This window comes from Pleurodeles waltl, chromosome 8 (assembly GCF_031143425.1).
Source record: "Pleurodeles waltl isolate 20211129_DDA chromosome 8, aPleWal1.hap1.20221129, whole genome shotgun sequence".
Lineage (NCBI taxonomy): Eukaryota > Metazoa > Chordata > Amphibia > Caudata > Salamandridae > Pleurodeles > Pleurodeles waltl.
In genome coordinates, this window is record NC_090447.1 from 141,782,973 (window position 1) to 141,802,353 (window position 19,381).

A 19,381-nucleotide genomic window follows, 5' to 3' on the forward strand; every position below is an offset into this window, starting at 1 on the left:
GGGCACATATGCTCAGGTGAGATGGGGTAATCAGGGTGAACTAACAGACCATATCGCTATCCAGCGGGGGGTCCATCAAGGCTGTATCCTGGCACCAAAACTATTCACCCAATATATAAATGAGGTCGTCCAAACTGTGTCTTTTTGCCAGAATGATGCTCCCTCCTTAAATGCTCACAAAATCCCTATACTCTTTGCAGATGACTCTCGTCTCATTTCTAAACCTCCAATGGGGCTCCAGATCCTTGTAAATCAGTTTACAGCATTTTACGCTGATAGTGGGCTGGAACTGAATCTTAGCAAAACCAAATCGATGGTTTTTAGCCCGGGGCCAGCCACAAGATGTACGATTACTGTAGCGGGGGGTTCCTTTGGGCAAAGTCAGTTCAATAGAATATTTGGGCATTAGGATCTCTAATAAACTTCATTGGGAGGATCAGATTAGTAAAAGCGTCTCCCTACTCCAACATAGATCAGGAGCCATTCTGCGCTTACACAAAAGCACTGACACAAAAGCCGTTTCTCTGGCTATTAAGATCTATTTGGCAAAAGTACAATGTGCCGCTGCCTATGGGGCTGAGTTGTGGGGCTTTTGCAAAACCCAAAAACTGTCTGTGAGTGAAAACTGTTTTGCAAGAGCACTACTTGCGTGTCCAGGTAGTACCCCCCTGGTTCCCATCTTTCTGGATCTTGGTTTTATTCGTATCTCAGATATGTTAGCCCTAAGACCGTTACTTTTTTGGGTAAGGGTCTTGACTACTTCTGAGCTTATTACTTATAGGGACTCACTTCTTGATCTTTTGGATAGACCAACTGCAGCCCCTATTCCATGGTTTAGGCATTTGTCTAATTTCATACTTTGGGTCTCTGGAGATATTGATAGAATGCACAGGACCTAGAGAAGGCCCAGAAGTATTCTTTGAAGTTAGCCTATTGGTCTCATGTCAGTAACAACTATCTCCTTGGTACATCTCATGGGCGGTTGACCAATCAATTTCTTGATTTCAAATGGTTCCCCCAGTACGAACTGTAACGGTGCCCCCGAATCAGTTGAACATTTTCTGTTTTTTTTGCACAGCTTACGCTTTTAAACTACGTAGGTGGATTCGCCCCATTAGTCAGAACATGGGCATCAGACAACATGTTACCGCCCCTCGGATTTTAAAGAGTGACACCTCTATTGTTTTGGTTCATGCAGTTAGCAAGTTCCTTGTGGCTGCATGGCACACACGTACTCGTCTTTTAAAAAATCTGTAATTTATATATTCTCTTCCTTTTTTATAAATATAAATGTGATTGATTATTTGTGCTAATTGTCTGTGTTTTAGAGTAAGGACTTGGAGAAGCAATTCATTTTTACTGATAGTACTGTATGATGTCCTTAATAGCTTTTAGCTTATTTAATTGTGTAATCATATGGAGTATTATGGTTGTATGCTCTGATAGTTTTATGACCGAATAAAGCTTATGCATGATTGAACCACAATAACCCGTTATCAAGGCTTTATTCAGCAATGAGTCCCTGTACCATCAAATCCATAATCGTGTCCTATTATGCATTTTGCAACTGCTCAATTTATACTAATGTTGGTTGCCAAATTGGGGCTAATAATGTTCCTGTTCCACATTGTTAGAGTTGGCATTCATGGCCTGGTCTCCCCCAACTTTTTGCCTCTGTTTCCCAGATTGTTGATGCATGCTGGACTTTGTTTTTGCTGTTTTTGATACTCTGGGCACTTTACCACTGCTATCCAGTGCTAAAGTGGAAATGTTCCTTTGTAAAAATGTATGTGTAATTGGCTTTCCATGATTGGCATATTTGATTTACTAGTAAGTCCCTAGTACAGTGCACTAGAGGTGCCCAGGGCCTGTAAATCAAATGCTACTAATGGGCCTGCAGCACTGGTTGTGCCATCCACATACGTAGCCCTGTAAGCGTGGCTCAGACCTGCCACTGCAGTGTCTGTGAGTACAGTTATAAACTGCCAATTTGACTTGGCAAGTGTACCCACTTGCCAGGCCTAAACCTTCGCTTTTCTTACATGTAAGACACCCCTAAGGTAGGCCCTAGGTAGCCCCATTGGCAGGGTGCAGTCTATGTTTAAGGTAGGACATATACTAATATATTTAATATGTCCTGACAGTGAAATACTGCCAAATCGGGTTTTCACTGTGCAAGGCCTATCTCTCTCATAGTTTAACTTGGGGGCTGCCTTTAAATATTATTAAAGTGCAAATTCCCTTTGGGAGCAGATACAAATCTGGAATTTAGGATCTCTGAAATCACAATTTAAAAATACATCTTTTAGTAAAGTTTGTTTTTAGATTGAGGGGGTGATTCTGACCCCGGCGGTTCCTTACCGCCGGGGCCAGGGTCGGCGGGAGCACCGCCAACAGGCTGGCGGTGCCCCGCAGGGCATTCTGGCCACGGCGGTTCAGCCGCGGTCAGAAGAGGAAAACCAGCGGTCTCCCGCCGGTTTTCCGCTGCCCTGGGAATCCCCCATGGCGGCGCAGCTTGCTGCGCCGCCATGGGGGATTCTGACAGCCCATACCACCATCCTGTTCCTGAGGGTTCTCCCGCCGGGAACAGGATGGCGGTATGGGTTGTCGTGGGGCCCCTGGGTGCCCCTGCAGTGCCCATGCCAATGGCATGGGCACTGCAGGGGCCCCCGTAAGAGGGCCCCACTTTGTATTTCAGTGTCTGCATTGCAGACACTGAAATACGCGACGGGTGCCACTGCACCCGTCGCACCTTCCCATTCCGCCGGCTCAATTCTGAGCCGGCGTCCTAGTGGGAAGGGTTTTTGCACTGGGCTGGCAGGCGGCCTTTTGGCGGTCGCCCGCCAGCCCAGTGCAAAAGCCAAAATACCCTCAGCGGTCTTGCGACCGCGGAGCGGTATTTTGGAGGGGGGAAGTCTGGCGGGCGGCCTCCGCCGCCCGCCAGACTTAGAATGACCCCCTGAGTGTTTGAAAATGCCACTTTTAGAAAGAAGGTTTCTTGCTTAAATCCATTCTGTGACTCTGCCTGTTTGTGGATTCCCTGTCTGGGTCAGCTTGACAGTTGGGCTGTTTGCACCTCTCTCTAGACAGTGACACAAAGGGATCTGGGGTGTAACCTGCATATCCTGATGAGCCATCTGTGCTAGGAGGGAGGAGAGGAGTGGTCACTTACACCTGAATGGGTTGTGCTTGCCCTCACACAATGCAGTCTCCAACCCCATAGTGTGTGTCAGGGGCCTGGCCTTGGCAAGGCAGGATCTTTCAAACAAGAGAGTCTTCCCTTTGAAGTAGGTCTACTTCAAAGGCAGAAAGGAGTATAAGAAGAGGACCCAAAACCCCTGAAAATCAGATCACTTCTGGAATCAATTGAACCTCTGCCAAGGAGAAGAGCTGAAGAGCTGAGGAGAAGTGCTGTCCCTACCTGTGACTGTGCTTCATTAGGCTATCCTGCAGTTGCTGCTTCTGCCTGTGAAAGGGGACAAAGAGTGGACTTTGTGGTATATATCTGCTTGACAAGAATCTCCAAGGGCTTGGACTGAGCTTCCCCTCTGTTTTGAAGTCTCAGGGCCATCAAAGACTTCCCTTACCAGCACCTGGACTCTCTGCTGAGACTCCTGCCCTGATAAGAGGTGCCCTATCCAGCCCCTGGGCCCTTGAAAGGAGAAGCTGGTGAAAATCCTAGAAACCCGACTTTGGACGATTCCGGACCGACGCCGCTGCCGAATACCATGATGCCGCCTGCAACTGACTCCGTGGCCCTCACTGGAGTGCGACGATCATTATAGGCCGACATCGCTGCAGCCCTGCCGAAGTCCGGTACTCCATGGATGTCACTGCACCACGTCGTGACCACCGGATATTTACTCTGCCCAAAGGATGTGAATTCAACGCTTCGCACCGATGCTGCCTTACCTCCACTACTGCACAGCAAAGACCCGACCCCTCTCCAGGATGCCTCCACTCCTTTGCCCACAGCACTGGAACCAACACCACCCCGGATCCAGCGACACCTCGATCCCCTACTTCACGCACCGGCTTGTTCTCACATTTTTACTAAGGTACTATACCTTGGGGTCTGTTTGACTCTGTACCCGGCGCCATTGGCATTGGATTGTTGGGAATGACTCTGTTACGACTCTGTGTTATCATCTCATCGAAGCAGAATGTGTTTCTAAGCGCTATTTTTTAGTTTAATCTTAAAAAATTCATAACTTGACTTGTAAATGTCGGATTTTTGTCGTTTTGGTCTTGTTTTGTTTAGATAAATATTTGGTTATTTGTCTAAACCTGTGTTGAGTCAGTTGTGGTGTTTTTATTGTATTACTGTGTGTATTCGTACAAATACTTTACACATTGCTTCTGAAGATAAGCCTGCCTGCTCGTGCCAAGCTACCAAGGGAGTGAGCGGGAGTTAACTGAGTGTGATTCTCCTTTACCCTGACTAGATTGAGGGTCCCTGCTTGGTCAGGGAGTAACCTGACTCCCAACCAAAGACCCCATTTCTAACACACATACTAGTGCCTTTTGCAATTTTGACTCAGGAAGGGAGAAAGGAGGATTGTACAATGAGTTAAGCCACTCCATTGTTGCACTTTTTTAAAGCCAATTTGCATAAGATAGAAGGATAATATACCCATGTAATTGAAGAAGCAGTTTGTTAGAAATGGGGTCTTTGGTTGGCACTCAGGTTACCCACTGTCCAAGCAAGGACCCTCACTCTAGTCAGGGTAAATCACACACAATCCAAATTATCCTGTGCCCACCCTCTGGTAGCTTGGCACTGAGCAGTCAGGCACAACGTAGAAGGCAATGTGTAAATTATTTGTGCAAAAAAATCATACAATAACACAATATAGCACCACAAAAAATACACCACACAGTGTTTAGAAAAATATATAATATTTATCTGGATATTTGTAGGTCAAAACGATAAAAGATGCAATAAGAAATTGTAGAGATATCACTGAAAAGTGATATGAAGTGTCTTAAGTCTTTAAAAAGCAAACAAAGTCTCTTTCAAGCACAAAGTACCTGGTTTGGAGTGAAAAATCTCCGCAGAGGGCCGCAGAGGGGGAGATGCGTGGAAAATGGTGTGTGCGTCGGTTTCGCACCTTCACACACAGACTTGCGTCATTATTTTTCATGCAGGGAAGACGTTGCATCGATTTCCGGTGCGCGGACAGGCCTCCTCTGTGGGTCGCGGGGTTTTCAGATGCCCCGGGGTCTGTGCATGGAATCCTGGGCTTGTAGTCCGGCTGTGCATCGTTCCGGTGTGCTGTGAGTGGAATTTTCTCCCTCACGGAAGGTGCTGCATCGATTTCCTCTCTGGAAGTTGGGCGGCGTTGTCCAGGCAGGCCGTGCGTCGAAGTTCCGGTCGCACCGCAGGCGCCGCGTCGATCTTTTCCTCGCGAAGTCGAGCGGCATCTTTCCGGTTCGGCGTGCGGTGAATTTTTCACCATGGAGCAAGCTGTGCGTCGAATTTTTCTACGCACAAGGAGTCCAGTTGCAAGAGAGAAGTCTTTTTGGTCCTGAGACTTCAGGGAACAGGAGGCAAGCTCTATCCAAGCCCTTGGGGAGCACTTCTACAGCAAGGCAAGAGTTCAGCAAGACAGCAGGGCAACAGCAAGGCAGCAGTCCTTTGTAGAAAGCAGTCAGGTGAGTCCTTTAGGCAGCCAGGCAGTTCTTGTTGTCAGGGTGCAGGTTCTGGTTCACGTTTCTTCTCCAGCAAGTGTCTGAGGTGGTAGGGCAGAGGCCCTGTTTTATACCCAAATGTGCCTTTGAAGTGGGGGAGACTTCAAAGAGTGGTTTAGAAGTGCACCAGGTTCCCTTTCAGTTCAATTCTGTCTGCCAGGGTCTCAGTAGGGGGTGTGTCAGTCCTTTGTGTCAGAGCAGACCCTCCACCCTCCCAGCCCAGGAAGACCCATTCAAAGTGCAGATGTATGCAAGTGAGGCTGAGTACCGTGTTTGGGGTGTGTCTGAGTGAATGCACAAGGAGCTCTCAACTAAACCCAGCCAGACGTGGATTGTCAGGCACAGAAAGATTTAAGTGCAGAGAAATGCTCACTTTCTAAAAGTGGCATTTATAAAATAGTAATATTAAATCCAACTTCACCAGTCAGCAGGATTTTGTATTACCATTCTGGCCATATTAGATATGACCTTCCTACTCCTTTCAGATCAGCAACTACCACTTCAACAATGTATGAGGGCAGCCCCAATGTTAGCCTATGAAGGGAGCAGGCCTCACAGTAGTGTAAAAATGAATTTAGGAGTTTTACACTACCAGGACATGTAAACTACACAGGTACATGTCCAGCCTTTTACCCACACAGCACCCTGCTCTATGGGTTACCTAGGGCACACATTAGGGGTGACTTATATGTAGAAAAAGGGGAGTTTTAGGCTTGGCAAGTACTTTTAAATGGCAAGTCGAAGTGACAGTGAAACTGCACACACAGGCCTTGCAATGGCAGGCCTGAGACAAGGTAAAGGGGCTACTAACGTGGGTGGCACAACCAGTGCTGCAGGCCCACTAGTAGCATTTAATCTACAGGCCCTGGGCACATATAGTGCACTCTACTAGGGACTTACAAGTAAATCAAATAGTCCAATTGGGTGTGATCCAAGGTTACCATGTTTAAAGGGAGGGAGCATATGCACTTTAGCACTGTTTAGCAGTGGTAAAGTGCGCAGAGTCTAAAAGCCAGCAAAAACAGTGTCCAAAAAGTGGAGGGAGGCAGGCAAAAAGTTAGGGGTGACCACCCTAAGGCTGTCAGGTGTAACACAGTTGATATGGTCAACAGCTTAAACCCTCATCTGGATACAAACGATAAGCTGCAACAAGTGATTATTACTCCAAAGTGTACATATGTGTCTCTATACTAGGTCCATACTACAAACAATAGCTATCTGTTTCCTTTTTCCTTTTTCAGTTGTGGATGTCCCTTGTTGTAAGAATTGGATCATCAAGCAAGTAATTGACTGGGATGATGAAAGTCTTCAACTTTAAGAGCAAAGAGAAATGAAGTGCTGTCTTCACCACACTTTAGAGACCATGATGTTTGCTTCAAGTCCAGAAGCATGTTGCAACTTGTAGCAGCAACATCTTCCAGTAGTGAGCAATCACCAACACAAGTCGTACCTTCTACTAAATCAGCCACTCTAAGAGCATCAATATAACAAACCTGTGCACTAGGTTGGTTTATGGCAGTTCCAAGACTTAAATAATCCATTCATGTGCAGGAATCTGGCAAACATCAAATGCCAACAACCATGGGAATGGAGAGGATGCTACAAGACTACTTGGATGATTAAATAGAAATCTACCTGAATCAAGACTTGGGGGGTCATTCTAAGTCTGACGGGCGGCGGAGGCCGCCCGCCAGACTTCCCCCCTCCAAAATACCGCTCCGCGGTCGCAAGACCACTGAGGGTATTTTGGCTTTTGCACTGGGCTGGCGGGCGACCGCCAAAAGGCCGCCCGCCAGCCCAGTGCAAAAACCCTTCCCACTAGGATGCCGGCTCAGAATTGAGCCGGCGGAGTGGGAAGGTGCGACGGGTGCAGTGGCACCCATCGCGTATTTCAGTGTCTGCAATGCAGACACTGAAATACAAAGTGGGGCCCTCTTACGGGGGCCCCGGCAGTGCCCATGCCATTGGCATGGGCACTGCAGGGGCCCCCAGGGGCCCCACGACAACCCATACCGCATCCTGTTCCCGGCGGGAGAACCGCCAGGAACAGGATGGCGGTATGGGCTGTCAGAATCCCCCATGGCGGCGCAGCAAGCTGTGCCGCCATGGGGGATTCCCAGGGCAGCGGAAAACCGGCGGGAGACCGCCGGTTTTCCTCTTCTGACTGCGGCTGAACCGCCGCGGTCAGAATGCCCTGCGGGGCACCGCCAGCATGTTGGCGGTGCTCCCGCCGACCCTGGCCCCGGCGGTAAGGAACCGCCGGGATCAGAATCACCCCCTTGATCTTTTGGCATGGAGAAAAGAAGCAGTGGCCAGAACTATTGTGCATGTCCTTTAGCCCATGTATGGATTTTCAGTACAGCTGGTGCAAGTGTCATGTTGTGAAAGTCCAGCTTCTCTTCCCAAAACGTGGAGAGACTAATCATGATAAAATGAATAAATATTTAATCCATCAAAATGATCAGGCTTCGAAGACTAAATGGTAGATGAAGGTGATTTCTCAAACATCTTAAGTATGGTCAGTCGCCAGACAAAGTCCCTGAACTTGAAGATGAACTCTACATTCTGGACTATAAAGTAGTACTCTAGTAAGACAGTAGAAATGCCTGCTAAAAAAAGAACACCAATCATTTTTAATTTATATTTGTATGTCTGGCATGACAAATGATATAAATAAACTTACTTGAAAAGAGTGCAAATCACAACTAAATAAACACACTCATTTTGGCATGGTAACAAAGTGGTGACAAATCAATATAACCTTAGTGGCAATCAAAGACTTTGCAAGGTGCAGTGACCTCTAAATCTGCAATGAATGCTTCTGTTTCCAGAAAGACCAAGATGTCTCCCATATCTAACCATTCATTCATTCCCATTTTTGGCTGTCAGTAACTAGTCAAAGAACTGTGCTGCTTATGTGTGTGGCTCCCATGGAAAAATAGGTACATGGACACCACACTTTAAATTAATTTCTTATATAATTATTTCATGGCAAATTAACATTCATGTTATGAGTGGGGGAGGGTTATCTTTATTAGGTATTTCTAATGTTTAGTAGAGCATCATGGGTGTACACCTCTTAATTTCTGTGGGAGCATTATTTGAATTGTCCTTGCATTAACTACACAGTAGCATTTATCAGTTCTTCTGAGACATATGGATGTACCTTAACTTTAGGTCTCAATTAATTTAATTTTCTTTTTAAAGAAGTCTTTTTAAAAGAAGATAAAATCTGCATCTCACATCAACAACATTCAGGAGATGAAGCAATCTCAATCTACGGGAAAAGGCTCATAGAAGCATATCCCTATGAACTAGAATTAGGTAATATATTTACAATAATGTTGACTACTGTTGGTGAGGCAGATTAGAAGTAATTAATGTTGTGGCCATAATGGGCATAGATAAACTTGACTATTTTATTGTTTGGGTGATCAGTCTTTCAGAATACAAGCAGCTAGGTGTCTGCTTCCAGGGATTGTGCCCTTACTCTCACTGAGGGCCAGATGTAGCAAGGCATTAGCGCCTCGCAAACGGCGAAAAACGCAGTTTGCGAGGCGCTAATGTCCACACGCGATGCAGAAACACATTTTGCGAGTCGGAACCGACTCTAAAATGTATTTCCGACTCGCAAATAGGAAGGGGTGTTCCCTTCCGATTTGCGACTCGCACCGCGATGTAAGTTGATTTGCGACCGCGAAAGCGGTCGCAAATCAACTCGCAGTTACCATCCACTTGAAGTGGATGTTAACTCATTCGCAAACGGGAAGGGGTCCCCATGGGACCTCTTCCCCTTTGTGATTGATCACAAAATTATTTTTTCAGAGCAGGCAGTGGTCCTATGGACCACTGCCTACTCTGAAAAAAACCGAAACAAAAGGTTTCGGTAATTTTTCCTATTTGCAGCTCGTTTTCCTTTAAGAAAAACGGGCTGCAGATGGAAAAAAAAAATGCTTTATTTAAAAGCAGTCACGGACATGGTGGTCTGCTGTCTCCAGCAGGCCACCATCCCCGTGAGTGCCTAGACTCGCTATGGGGTCGCAAACTGCGACCCACCTCATTAATATTAATGAGGTGGGTCTTTGCGACCCCATAGCGAGTCGCAGAAGGTGTCTGAGACACCTTTCTGCATAGCAAATTGCGAGTCAGAAGGACTCGCAATTTGCAACTCGCAATTTGCTTTCTACCTACATCTGGCCCCGAATTCTTTCATGTCATGTTTACCTAAAATCTCAAATATCATCTCTTTTTAATCAATATATCTTTTCTTCTTCAAGGACTCTCTATGGCACTCTGTGGTTCCCAAGAAAGAAAACTTCAAAGTGCAGTTGCACTATTTGGAAAAACACATTTCCTTTCTTCCACAACACTATTTGCCATTTCACAAAACTCAACTTTGCTATATTTTATATAGTTTCTTGGCTCCCCACAGGGATATCCACTAATCCTTGGTAGGATTAGAATCCCCAACATCCGGGGAAAAGCATGCAAATCTGGATACCTTTGTGGGAAAAAGTCATGAATGTTTGAGCATGAAGTGTCCCTACCATTACAAACATGCTCAGAATTCCTCCATGCAGTTTGTCACTTGAAATGGGATCCCTTTCCCATTACAGACTCGAGCAAACCCATTTCCATTTTATTCCTGCCATTCTATATGCTTTTCAAGTTCCTGGAGCCCAGGTTTCCTTGATAAGCATTGAAGATGCGTGCAAAGCCCTGGCACCTCATAGACTTTACTGAAATTCCCCAAGCCACTAGAATCACCAGAATCAGTTGCTCCGCCAATATCATCTCTTATATTTCTCATGATGGCTCCAAAATTATGTCCTGTAACACTGTTAATACTAAGGGGTACAACTCTGATATCTCCAACCTTATAGAATACCAAGCCTGGGACCGCCATACGGTTAACCACCTCTATTGTTTCCACCCACCTTCTCACCATCAATGTTACTCTTGTTATCATTGCAATTAGATACAATGCATACAGTCTTAAACACCTCCAACCCTGTAGAAACTCATGTACTGCCCAAGCCTCCTGATGCCAAATAGTACACCTTTCTACCTGACACACAATTGAACTGACTGCAAAGAGATCCACTCCAAATGTGCCCCATGTGCTGTTTATACTAAAGAAATTTCCTCTGTTCAACTTCCTATTGCTGGGAGGATAAAGATTCATTGAGTACCAATCTGCCACAACTTTCCTTAAAGCCAGCAATGTGCTCTGCTTGCACAAAAGTTTTTCCCGGCAAGCAAAACTCCCCAAATTTAGTTGTCAATTCTGTTAACCCTTTTGAACATAGACCCTAACCATATTGTTGACACATTTTCTTGCAGTCCCACTGTCAATTTGTAGCATAATGGAGCAAAACATTTAATTACAAAAGAACCCACTAACTCTTCTAGACAGTTTATGTGCAACAATTTATCTTCCATGTATCAACAACCACCTATCTTCAAAGAACCACATCTGGCTCCCCATCCTAATAAACCGACATCTGATTTGATGACTAAATGTAAAACATCTCCAAAACGTTCTTGACCAATAAAGGCCTGCACACGTTTTAACCATCAATACAGCTTTTCTGTCTATTCTTCCATAAAACATATTTATGCAGAATATCTGCAGTGATGGATAATGTAAAAATGGTACATCACTAAATTGTAAATGGCAAAAAATATAAAATTCTTGCCAACATTTTGACAAAAACTGATCTAGTCCTTACCATCTCTCTATGAATATTCCTCAGCTGCTCTTTTAGACATTTCAAAACAGCTTCTACTGTATGAACCGTGAAACTGAGTTACCTGACATGGATCTCAACTTGATTTTTTCCATTCAGAACAAACCCCAAATCCTCTAGTGGTCTCAAAGCCATTATTGTTTGATGAGACAGCTCCTCTCTGTCCTAGGCCATAATTAAAATATTGTCTTGGTAAATGAGAAGCCTGATTAATTTTTCCCTGAGCAAAGTTTCTTTCAGTCACAACACCTTGGTGAAACACCAGGGTGGAGAAGGCAGCTCAAATCGAAGGCAGCAAGCTCTCCACAATCTCCCTGTGTACCAGAATTGCAGGGTCATTTGATGCATATCCCAAATGAGAACTGTCAAATATGTGTCCTTTAAAACTACCTGCATGAGCCAATCCTTTTTTTGCAAATTGTCTCTATGAAGATAAACACCTTCCATTTTGCAATGTCTCTAAAGTCCTAGTCATTCAAATCTCACAAATTTATCATGGGAAGCATACTCTTGTCTCTTTTACCTAATGGTAAAAGAGACCTCCACTTTCTGGCTAGGCTTCCACAAGTGCTCCTTTTAACTTCAAATCTTAATCCTCTTGATCTACTAACTTCCTTTCCTGAATAGAAATTTGTAACTCTCCTGGAACACATTTCTGTACTGATTTTGCCACACATTATACCCATTAACCTTGAACTGTATTCAAGACCCAAGAATCCTGAGCTATGCTTAACCAGTTTTGAAAGAAATGGGCAAGATGGATGCCAAATGTAATTGTCTAACAGAAAGGTCTAGATCTGAACAAACCTTGAGAACCTCTAGTATGAGACTCTACATTCATGCCTCTTCCTTTGCTTCTATGCAACCATGGTGATAGGGGTTGTAACCATGGGCAAAGAAGCCTCTGGCAATATCTTGACCCCGGCTGAGGAAGGACCCCTTGTTCACCCAGCTCTTACAAAAACCCCAATATTAAAACCTCTTTTACTTTATCTTTGGGATTTCTGTGTCAAATTAAATGCCCCTAAATACAGCAGTATCTTTTTCTCCAAATACCATTCCTTGTGCAGAAAGACCATACTCATTGATAGACAACTCCACTAACTTTGAATCAATCTTTAAAAGTATGCTCTTCCTTCTTTCTACAGCTAATGCAGTATTATCATTAACTAAATGACAACAGCATGGTGAATTCTCTAATACAAATATTACCACCATTGATCTACACATCTTTTGTCAAATAAACAAAATTTGTCAAAGGGCAATTGACATCCAAAAGGGTATCCTGACATGTTCTCAGGCCATTGTCCTACACCTTTCTTGGATTGTGTCAATCTTTTGAAATAAAAGCAAAGATCTTTGAATCTAACTTATTCCGATCTCATACATACTCTGACATCTTTCGGTATTTGTCTCTGTTGGACTTTTGCTTTTGCAGGGTCATCCCCAGACTTTTTTGCCTCCTGCCTCCTATATTTTTCTGACATGTTGCTGTTGGCTTTTCAACTCTGAGCACTTTACCACTGCTAACCAGTGCTAAAGTGCATATGCTCTCCTGTTTAAATTGTATGTAAGTGGTTTATCCATGATTGGCATATTTGATTTACTAGTAAGTCCCTAGTAAGGTGCACTAGAGGTGCCAGGGCCTGTAAATCAAATGCTACTAGTGGGCCTGCAGCACTGGTTGTGCCACCCACATAAGTAGCTCTGTAATCATGTCTCAGACCTGCCACTGCAGTGTCTGTGTGTGTATTTTTACACTGTAAATTCGACTTGGCAAGTGTACCCACTTGCCAGGCCTAAACCTTCCCTTTCCTTACATGTAAGGCACCCCTAAGGTATGCCCTAGGTAGCCCCAAGGGCAGGGTGCAGTGTATGGATAAGGTAGGACATATAGTAATGTGGTTTATATGTCCTGACAGTGAAATACTGCCAATTTCGTTTTCACTGTTGCAAGGTCTGTCTCTCTCTCATAGGATAATATGGGGGCTACCTTTAAATATGATTAAAGTGTAGATTCCCCTAGAGAGTAGATGGACATGTGGAGTTTGGGATCCCTGAACTCACAATTTAAAAATACATCTTTTAGTAAAGTTGATTTTAAGATTGTGAGTTTGGAAATGCCACTTTTAGAAAGTGAGCATTTTCTTGCTTAAACCATTCTGTGACTCTGCCTTGTTTGTGGATTCCCTGTCTGGGTCAGTTGACAGTTGGGTTGTTTTTCACCTCACACCAGACAGTGACACAAAGGGAGCTGGGGTGTGATCTGCATTCCTGATTAGCCATCTCTGCTAGGAGGGAGGGGTGGAGTGGTCACTCTCATCTGAAAGGACTGTGCCTGCCTCTGACAATGCTGTCTCCAGCCCCCTGGTGTGTGTCTGAGGCCTTGCCTGGGCAAGGCAGGATTTCACAAGAAGGTGTGAGTCCCCTTTGAAGGAAGGTGACTTCAAAGACTAAAATGGGTATAAGAAGGGCATCCAAACTTACAAACTTTAGAAACACTTCTGGAATCAAGAGGAACCTCTGCCTGGAGAAGAGCTGATAGCTGAGGAACAAGTGCTGCCCTGCCTGTGACTGTGCTTTGTGGAGCTTTCCTGCAGTGCTGCTTCTGCCAGAGTAAGAGGGCAAAGACTGGACTTTGTGTGCCTTCCATCTTGAAGAAGAAATCTCCAAGGGCTTGATGTAGAGCTTGCCTCCTGTTGTTGAAGTCTCAGGGATAGCAAAGACTTCTTCCTGCCAGCACCTGGAGTCTCTGGAGAGACCCCTACTCTGCTCTGTGGTGCCCTTCCAGTTCCTGGGACCCTGAAAGGAGAGGCTGGCAGCCTAAGGACAAAAATACACGCACCGAGCACCGTGCGGAGAAAAGATCGACGCGAATCCGATCGCGGCTGAGAAAACGACGCGACGCCGGCTCCGCAGCTGAGAAACGACGCCGCAGGAAACGCGACCGGAGAATCGACGCCCGGAGCAGGAGAAACGACGCGCAGCATCGCTGACGAAGGCTGAGAGATCGCACCCTACGCCGCGGGACTTTCGGACCGTCGCGTGGCTGGCTGTTTCGACGCACATCGCCGTGCCGAGTTGTTTTCGACGCATATAACCGTGCAGGGTTATTTTCGACGCACACCGCCCGTGCGGGGTTATTTTTGCCGCAAACCAGGTACATTTTCACGCTAGCAGCGCTAGTGTGGTGTTACAACTACCTAAAGACTCTTTTTATTTTAAACCTTTAAAAAATCATAACTTGACTTGTGTATGTTGGATTTTTGTCGTTTTGGTCTTGTTTTGTCTAGATAAATATTTCCTATTTTTCTAAACTGGTGTTGTGTCATTTTGTAGTGTTTTCATTAAGTTACTGTGTGTGTTGGTACAAATACTTTACGCCCAGCACTCTGAGGTTAAGCCTACTGCTCTGCCAAGCTACCAAGGGGGTAAGCAGGGGTTAGCTGAGGGTGATTCTCTTTTATCCTAACTAGAGTGAGGGTCCTTGCTTGAACAGGGGGTAACCTGACTGTCAACCAGAGACCCCATTTCTAACATTGGTGACCAGCGGTCGGGATTTGGACTTGTATTTGTACTTGACATACAGTAATTAAGTGTACACTACTGTTGTTGATCTCAGACCACTACGTGACCACATACTACTTGTCTTGTGATTCTGCTTTTTGTTCTCTGATGTCCTCCTGGAAGTATTGATGATATTTTTGGACTTTGTTTTTTGGTTGTGAAGCCTTTGCAGAAATGGAAGTCAATTTCTGGCACCTATCTATGTATAAAAAGTGGCAGCTTAAAGCATTCTGCATGGAAAGGGGACTGGCTGTGAACAAGGAATCCAGAAGGGAGGATCTTGAGTCAGCCCTGCTTCAGGATGAATTGAAACGTTGTCAGGCAACACCACCAAATGAGTCTGAGGAGGATAACTACTCTGAGGAGGAGGATTACTCCAAAGAGGAGGGCAGTGGCCCTGAGGAGAGAACAGAAAGAGATGATAGGCTCCTAGCTCGAATCCGGAGTCTGGAAGAGTTTAAGAGGGCCGAGGAGAAGAGAGCCTTAGCCCTGGCAGAAAGGAGGAGGGACTTAGAGATTAAAAAAATGATTTATGCTTACGAGCTTAAATTGAAAGAGCTGGAAGTCATGAGGGCTGAGTCCAGCTGGAATGGTGGCAGCAACAATTGTATATCCAGTGATGCTGCAGAAGTGCACATGCCCAGAGAGGTGGTGCCCTACTTGAAGGAGGGAGTTAACACACGCCAGGAGGTTCAGGGGTATGAGGTAGCTCCAGTGATGCACAGGGTCTCTGAGGTAGATTGGGGAACTGGCATGGGGAGTCATATTCCTACTGGTGGGAGGGACACTCTACTGACTCTAGGTGAGAGTGACAGGGAGAGGGGTTCCCCCCAAGTAGAAGTCCTGGTTATGGAGTGTGAAGACATCCCAGAAGAGTGTGGGTTGAGTGTCAGGGACAGTCAGGTACTGTCTCACCAGTCTCAGGAGGGTGATGTGGGGTGCTTTTTCAAAGCAGAGTCACTGGATGGTTGGGTGAAGGGTACTTTGGTTAATTCATGTGAGGGGCTGAGTGATGTAATTGCTGGAGAGCATATGTCTAGTCCTTATTTTCCAGAGCTATGCCAACACCAGGTGGAGTGTGAGTTCTCTGACCCCAGGGAGCTTACAATGGAGGCAGACTTCTGGGTGAGTACCAGAGAGTCTGAAGAGGCATTTGGGGGTGCTCCTGAGAGGAGTGGTCTAGGTAGTTCCCAACCAGGTGAGGTAGGGAAGGATTGTAGTGTCCCAGGTAGGTCCCAGTGTAGTGGGATGGGTGAGGGACCCCATGTCCAGTCTCAGAGGAGAGGGAATGGGGATGGGTTGAGGCCCAAGGTGCCCGAGATCCGGTCCCAGGTCCTGGAGGGTTCCCTGCGGGAACACCAGGAGGGGAGCCTAGCCTGTACCATAGGGCCATCTGTTGAGGGAGACCCCACAGTGTCAGGAGAACTTGGGGGGGCGGCTGTAGCCAGCGTCCCACCAGTTCTGGTGTCTGGCAGTACCACTCCTAGTGAGGGGGTGCAGAAGTCCAGACAGAGGGTTGAGAGGGGGTTGCGGACCCCAGTGGAGAACCTGGAGGGTCAGGGGTCAGCTCTGAGAGCAGAGCCCCCCATGAATGACCTTGGTGAGACCATTTCTGGGTTGGGGGGAATCCAGACTCTGTCAGATGGGCAGAGGTCAGGAGACCTGCACCAGCCAGACTCTTGTGTGGCCCTTCGGGACAGTGTGTCCCTTGAGGGGGGTAAGTGTGCCCCCCTGGAAGTCCTGGTGTGCCAGGCAATGGTTCAACCGCAGGGTGGTGACTCTGGGTTGAATGATCAGGTTCAGGGGGTAAACTCTGACCTGATGGGGGGTAAGTGTGCTCCCAAGGAAGTCCTGGTGTGCCAGGCAGTGGTTCAACCGCAGGGTGGTGACCCTGGGTTGGATGACCAGGTTCAGAGGGTAAACTCTGACCTGGTAGGGGGTAGGTATGCCCCCCAAGAAGTCCTGGTTTGCCAGGCAGTGATCCAGTCTGTGGGTACAGGCCCTGGATTGGGAGGCCAGGTTAAGGGTGTCCCCCCTGACCTGGAGGAAGGGGCTACTGCTAACAGTGCCCCTACCATGTTGTCTTCTGGGGGGGCCGCTCCTAGTTGGGTGGTTCAGGACCCCAGAAGAGAGGGCAGGGGGAGGGAAGCCTCACCCCTGGCCCTGGTCCAACCTGAAGGTACAGACCCCAGGTTGGAGGATCAGTTGCAGGTTAACATCCCTGCACTGGTGGAAGAATTGTGCAGGACTGCTTCTACAAGCACCCTGACAGTTTTTGACTCTGGGGGTGCCGCTTCTGCAGGGAGGTTACAGAGCCCCAGAGGGGAGGACCAGGGTCAGGTTGTCATCCCTGACCTGGTGGAAGAGAGAGTGGTCAAAGGGTGCCAGGCACCTGGGGCTACCGCCCCCCACTCTCCACAGTCACAGTGGTTAGAGAGGCCTGAGGTCGGGCTCTCATCCCTGACAGTTGTCTGGGGCCACTGTGGCTTGCTGTCCTGGTGGACAGAGTTGCCCCTGGGGGGGGGAGGACGAGAGTCACACCCCAGGGGTGGAGTGGGCAACACCATTGTGTTGGCCCTGGTGGTACTATCTGCCCATTGCAATACATCTGTGAGCAAAGTAAAGTTAGGTGTTGCACAGATGGTGTCTGTAGATGTGGAGAAGGGTTCCCCATGGGTTAGCTTAGTGGGCCCTGAGAGTATGGACAGAGGGATCCAACTGGAGTCAGGAAGGCGTAGAACTGGAGCATGCCCCTGCTGTTGTGGGCCTGGGTCCCTGTTCTATCGCCCCAATCAGGGAAGTACATCAAGGTATTGATTGTTCTCCCCTGGCTTTAGGCTGGTAGGGGGTCGTGTTGGACTTTTGCTTTTGCAGGGTCATCCCCAGACTTTTTTGCCTCCTGCCTCCTATATTTTTCTGACATGTTGCTGTTGGCTTTTCAACTCTGAGCACTTTACCACTGCTAACCAGTGCTAAAGTGCATATGCTCTCCTGTTTAAATTGTATGTAAGTGGTTTATCCATGATTGGCATATTTGATTTACTAGTAAGTCCCTAGTAAGGTGCACTAGAGGTGCCAGGGCCTGTAAATCAAATGCTACTAGTGGGCCTGCAGCACTGGTTGTGCCACCCACATAAGTAGCTCTGTAATCATGTCTCAGACCTGCCACTGCAGTGTCTGTGTGTGTATTTTTACACTGTAAATTCGACTTGGCAAGTGTACCCACTTGCCAGGCCTAAACCTTCCCTTTCCTTACATGTAAGGCACCCCTAAGGTATGCCCTAGGTAGCCCCAAGGGCAGGGTGCAGTGTATGGATAAGGTAGGACATATAGTAATGTGGTTTATATGTCCTGACAGTGAAATACTGCCAATTTCGTTTTCACTGTTGCAAGGTCTGTCTCTCTCTCATAGGATAATATGGGGGCTACCTTTAAATATGATTAAAGTGTAGATTCCCCTAGAGAGTAGATGGACATGTGGAGTTTGGGATCCCTGAACTCACAATTTAAAAATACATCTTTTAGTAAAGTTGATTTTAAGATTGTGAGTTTGGAAATGCCACTTTTAGAAAGTGAGCATTTTCTTGCTTAAACCATTCTGTGACTCTGCCTTGTTTGTGGATTCCCTGTCTGGGTCAGTTGACAGTTGGGTTGTTTTTCACCTCACACCAGACAGTGACACAAAGGGAGCTGGGGTGTGATCTGCATTCCTGATTAGCCATCTCTGCTAGGAGGGAGGGGTGGAGTGGTCACTCTCATCTGAAAGGACTGTGCCTGCCTCTGACAATGCTGTCTCCAGCCCCCTGGTGTGTGTCTGAGGCCTTGCCTGGGCAAGGCAGGATTTCACAAGAAGGTGTGAGTCCCCTTTGAAGGAAGGTGACTTCAAAGACTAAAATGGGTATAAGAAGGGCATCCAAACTTACAAACTTTAGAAACACTTCTGGAATCAAGAGGAACCTCTGCCTGGAGAAGAGCTGATAGCTGAGGAACAAGTGCTGCCCTGCCTGTGACTGTGCTTTGTGGAGCTTTCCTGCAGTGCTGCTTCTGCCAGAGTAAGAGGGCAAAGACTGGACTTTGTGTGCCTTCCATCTTGAAGAAGAAATCTCCAAGGGCTTGATGTAGAGCTTGCCTCCTGTTGTTGAAGTCTCAGGGATAGCAAAGACTTCTTCCTGCCAGCACCTGGAGTCTCTGGAGAGACCCCTACTCTGCTCTGTGGTGCCCTTCCAGTTCCTGGGACCCTGAAAGGAGAGGCTGGCAGCCTAAGGACAAAAATACACGCACCGAGCACCGTGCGGAGAAAAGATCAACGCGAATCCGATCGCGGCTGAGAAAACGACGCGACGCCGGCTCCGCAGCTGAGAAATGACGCCGCA